This window comes from Pteropus vampyrus, unplaced genomic scaffold, assembly GCF_000151845.1.
Source record: "Pteropus vampyrus isolate Shadow unplaced genomic scaffold, Pvam_2.0 Scaffold45, whole genome shotgun sequence".
Lineage (NCBI taxonomy): Eukaryota > Metazoa > Chordata > Mammalia > Chiroptera > Pteropodidae > Pteropus > Pteropus vampyrus.
This window is the reverse complement of record NW_011888826.1, coordinates 1,982,915-1,988,785: the sequence shown is the minus strand read 5'-3', so window position 1 is coordinate 1,988,785 and position 5,871 is coordinate 1,982,915. Positions and strand designations below refer to the sequence as shown.

Sequence of the window (5,871 nt, the reverse complement as noted above, 5' to 3'; positions counted from 1 at the left end):
GATGAAAATAAAATTAGTGTGTTGGTTTTCAGAGACTTCTTTTGTCGCTTGTCTCTGAGGGTCTGGCACAGGCTTCTTTTCCTCTCACTCTACCCAACCTCCCTGTTCTATCTCATCTACTCCCACAAATTACTCTCATGAGTGCCAAGAACTTCCAAAACAATCCCAGACTCTATCTCAAGCCTTAGACATTTTTTTCAACAGCATGCTAGACACTTACAATTTAATATTTCAAAATCAGAACTAATGCACTCAAAAAAGTCCTAGACCTAATAAATGAGTTCAGTAAGATTGCAGGATAAAAGGTCAATTTTTTAAAACTCAGTTTTATTTTTATATAATAGTAATAAATAATCTTGAAAGGAAATTAAGAAAACTATTTCATTTACAATGCCATCAATAATAATAAGATGCTTTGGAATAAACTTAAAAACTATAAAACATAGATTTAAAGACAATATTAAGATGGCAATACTCTCCAAATTGATCTATAGATTCAATACAATCCTTCTCAAAATCCAATTAATTTATTTGCACAAATTTACCAGCTGATTCTAAAATGCATATCGAAATTCAAAAGATCCAGACAGCCAAAGCAGTTTTGGAAAAGGTGAACAAAGTTGAAGGATTCAACTTCTCAACTTCAAATCTTTCTAAAAAGCTCACCTTGTTTCTATAAACTTCTAAAAAGCTTACTGTAGCTAAAAAGCTACAGTAAAACTAAGAGTCCAGAAATGAACCTGTGTATTCTATGGTCAATTGATTTTGTACAAGGATTTTAAGACAATTCACTAGGGAAAAGGATACTTTTTTTCAACAAGTGATGGGGAATATCCACCTGCCAAAGAACGAGGTTGAATCTCTTCTTCACACCATATATAAAAATTTAATTAACTTTAAATGGATCAAAAACCTAAACCTTGGGAATGTATATACTTTAAGTTAAAAGTAATCTAAATATTAGACAGTAGCCAATGTATGCTTTTAAAATTTCCTTGGATAATTCATAAAGTAATTCAAATACTGACAAATGACAGTTTGCAGTATATTACAGTGACAATTTTGTATATTTTAGAAAAATGTAAATAAAATCTTGTTAACTTTTCTCCCTTTTACTGTAATTAGCAGCTCTTAGTATTTTGTTGTTGCTGAAATCTATGTTTAGAATAAAACTTTGTTCTCCATCTTAAAATAAAATGAGCACATGAACAGACTTTTCTTCAAAGATATACAAATCCCCAAAAGCACATGAAAATATTGTCAAAAACATTATTCATTAGGAAGATGCAAATCAAAACCACAATGAGATACCAGTTCACAACTACGAGGATGGCTATAACCAAAACAACAAATGATACCAAGTGTTGAAGAGGATGTGGAGAAATTGGAAACTTCATGCATTACTGGATGCAATGTAAAATGATACAGTCACTTTGAAAACAGTCTGGCAGTTCCTCAAAACATAGAGTTACCATGTGTTTAGTAGCATTATTCACAGTAGCCCAAAGGTAGAAACAACTGTGTCTACCAGCTAATGAATGGTTAAAGAAATTATGGGTCTACAGCCATGCCACCCTGAACAAGCCCGATCCCGTCTGATCTCAGAAGCTAAGCAGGGTAGAACCTGGTTATACTTGGATGGGAGACCACCTAGTAAGACTGGGTGCTGTAGGCATGAAAATTAAAAATAAGAAAATAAATAAATGAATGAATGAATGAATAAAACTAAGGGATTGTAAGCTGACAAGGTCCTTGCAATATGTGAGGTCAATCAAGGGTTGCCTCACCTAAAAAATAAAAAAATAAAATAAAATAATAAAAATAAAAAAAGAAATTATAATATATTCATACAGTGGAATATTATTCAACTGCAAAAAGGCTTGAATGCCACAACATGGATGAACTTTGAAAATATGCTAAGTGAAAGAAGTTGGATACAAAAGACCATATATTATACAAATCTATTTACATGAAATGCTCAAAATAAGCAAATTTATGGAGATGGAAAGTAGATTCGTCATTGCCAGAGGCCTGGGGGGGAGGGGGATGAGGCAATGGAAAGTGACTGCTAATGAAACTAGGGTTTTTTGGTAAAATGAAATGTTCTGGAATTAAACAATGGTGGTTGTTGGAAACCTTGTGAAAATATTAAGTGCTACTGAATTATATATTTTACAAGAGTGAATATTATGGTATATGAATTATATCTTAATTTTTAGAAGTTCAAAAAAGAAAAAGAAAATAAACAACTTCTCTAACTCTAAAATTCTTCTTTCTTGTGTGTTTCCCTGTCTCAAGAAACCTTGAGTCATGTAGATTTCTCTCTTCTCTTCACCCCACATTCTCTCAAATTTGGCCTTTATATCTTTTGAATACACTGAACCTATTACTTCCTCTCCATCCCCACTCACTCTATTGTTTGTGACACCATCATTTCTTGCCTAATGACTATAACTGGTCTCCATACTGCCACTCTTGCCTTTACCTGGTTCATTCTCTATGATCTAGGCAAGGGGAATTAACTTTCTAATACACATTTAAATTAAACTAAGATAATTTTTCTTTTTATCTCTTTTTCAGGCTTTAATTTTAATTTTAATTTTGCATATGATTCTGGAGATACAACAATGAAAAGACATGATCCAGCCTTTGGGAGCTTGTAGTGTAGAAGGAGCTTCCAGAAAGTATACAGTCAATCCGGATGTCACATGGTAAGTGCTGTAAGAGGGTCACATTCAGGGAGCCTGGGGAATCAGGAGAGGACCCTCAGGAGTGGTAAAGGCTTAGCTGATTCTTGGATAATGAATAAACATTATTCAAGCAAAGAAAAAGAAATAAAATTCCAAAAAAGGAGATATCTTGTGCAAATGTCTGAAGTAAGAGAAAGCATGGACCTTAAGGAGTCTTCAATAAATAAGGAGAAATCTATTACTAAGGGTCTTTATGGCCGTCTGTGGTAGTCAAGTCTCTTTTGTTAAAAAAAAAATATATATCAACTCAGATGGATTTAAACAAAAAAGGGCCTGCATAACTGAAAAGAGTGGGGTTAAGTTTGTTTGAGCGAGCCTGAATCCAAGTGCTCTGATATGTCTGAAGTCTCTATGACTCAGTCTCTGCTCTGGTGGCCCACCTCTGCTGGCAGGTTTAGAGTTCATGTCTAGATGGCCACCAGTGGTTCCAGGTTCACATTCCACAGGATGCAAACCCAACAGAAAGAACGCTTCCTGATCAATACATCCAAAGATTGATTTTCCACTGGGCTGGTAGAGACAAATGGACAAGCCTAAATTCAGATCACTGCCAGAGGGCCCCTATTCCCTTGCATCTCAGCTCTGGAGCTGGCTTAGCAGGAGGTGGAAAGGAAGGGCTGGGTATCAAAGCAAAGAAAGGGAGGGTGAAGGGGGTTCCCCAAGGGAAGTCAGGCACTGTGACCAGAGGTAGGAAGAACAGATGATGGGCAAGGTGAAAGAGCAGTGGCCATGAAACCATACTAAGGCTGCTAGGTTCTTTCCAATGGGCAATGGGACCACCAAACTATATGCAAGAAAGGATTCCTGGTGAAGAAAACGATGGAAGGCAGCAGCATTGAGGACAAAGACACTGACTTGGAAGCAATATGTTCTAACATATTGTTGCTGAAATTAAGATAATGTCACTACAAATAAAGAATGGTTGATAATAAAGAACTTATACAACTCAACAACAAAATAACAAACAATCCAACTAAATAATGGGCAGAAGACCTGAACAGATACTTCTCCAAAGAGAAAATACAGATGGCTAACAGACATATGAAAAGATGCTCAAGGTTGCTAATCATCAGAGAAATGCAAATTAAAACCACAATGAGCTATCACCTCACACATGTCAGAATGGCTATCATCAATAAATCAAAAAACAGCAATTGTTGGCAAGTATGTGGAGAAAAGAGAACCCTCATACATTGTCGGTGGGATTGCAAATTGGTACAGCCACTATGGAAAAAAGTATGGAGTTTCTCAAAAAATTAAAAATGGATATACCTTTTGACCCATCAATTGTACTGCTGGATATTTATCCAAAGAAAACCCAAACAATCATTCATAAAGATCTATGCAGTCCAATATTCATGGCGGCATAATTTACAATAGCCAAGATATGGAAGCAACCTAAATGCCCATCAACAGATGATTGGTTAAAGAAATTATGGTTCATATACACAATGGAATATTATTCAGTCATTAAAAGAAATGAAATCCTACCATTTGCAATGACATGGATGGACCTAGAGGTTATCATACTGAGTGAAATAAGTCAGACAGAGAAAGTAAATACCATATGATTTCACTTATATGCAGTATCTAAGGAACAAAAAGAACAAACTAATCAAAACAGACTCACAAATATAGTGGACAATTTGGTGATAGACAGAGGGGAGGGGGATTGGGAGGCTGGGAGAATGGGGTGAAGGGTTAAAGTAGTACGAATTAGTAGTTGATAGCTGGGCACAGGGAGCATGGCAGAGGGAATGCAGTTAGCATTAATATGATGGCTAAGTGGACGGCCAGAGAAGGGAGAGAGAAACTGGGGGATCGTTTTATGAACATTATAGATGTCTCACCAATGTACTGTATACTTGAAACTAATGTAAATAAATCAATTTATAAAAAATAAAAGAATAAATACAAACAAAATATTAACTCAAAAAAAAAAAAAGAAGAATGCTTGATAGCTCAGGTTAGAGCATTTCTAAGCAAGGAGATGGAATGGCAAAGAAGACCTATTTCTGCTTCTGAAAGAGCTTATAAGTCACAGGGGAAGGGATGATAGGGAGTGACAGTGCTAAAGTATGGATACACACAGGGGACCTCCTACCCTGCCCTAGAGTTACATCAGGAACCAGGAAAGCTTTCCTCATGTTGAAACCTTGAGGATTAGTCAGAGGCAAAATGCTTTAGGAGATGATGAGACAGAATAAATTAACTTGCTGAGTCATAGTGCTATCTAGAAATCTTCATTTTTCCTATTAAATTGGTCTATATATAAAAGTAAGTCTAACTGGCAGCTGGCCTCTGTCATAGGTGGTAGGAAACAGTCCTAGCCCTGTAGTTCTGTGCGTTTACCGGGCCACCGAGTGGATTGTGGCTAGGAATGTAGTTTGTGGAAGTTATATCTGAGAGTTCGGGCTTCGTGAATGCCATGTTCTTACTAATTCCACATAAAGATCCAGAAAGCACTCTGACATCTCCCTTCGGGAACATCCCTGGATGAACGAGCTCCTGTGACCAAAGACCCTGACCTGTGAGCTACTACTACTGAATCTTGCTTAAAGTAAACCCTGCTTTCTCCTTTCAGATTTCCACATAAAGATTAAGAAAGGACATCAAAGTGAATCCGAACTCTGGTCACTGGTTGGCAATAGAGAAGAGAGACAAGGCTGTGTCAGGCCTCTGGGGAGACACGTAGGAAGGAGCATTGGGAGGGTGTTACAAAAAGTGAAGAACACCAAGTGGTCGATTTGACCCCAGGGCTCCATACTAATCGTTGTCGTTTTCAGTCTCCAAGAAGGTGCCAGCTGGGGATGTCTGAGGCACTCCGTAACACAACCTAAGGAAAAATAAAAAAAAAAAAAACAATCTTTACTTCAGGACTGAGGACTGTCAGGAAAACCGGAGAAGTACTGAATGTCACTGTGAGGAAATGCAAAACAGGAGGCAACATGTTTGTGTTGGGCAGATGGGAAATGGCTTTCTGTATTTCCATAGGTGATTATAACATCGTTAAGGAAATGTGAGAAAGCCATTAGCATTGCGTGCATGCCTGCTAATTCGTCTGTTTTTAGATACCATTCAAATGGATTAAACCATAGTTGCACGTATCATTTTTCAAAGT

General features: G+C 36.9%; 1 pseudogene; it reads left to right on the top strand.

The window, feature by feature from the left end:
• The first annotated feature begins 1,557 nt into the window (after positions 1-1,557).
• LOC111739003 lies at positions 1,558-1,675 on the top strand (annotated as a pseudogene).
• The last annotated feature ends 4,196 nt before the right edge of the window (positions 1,676-5,871 follow it).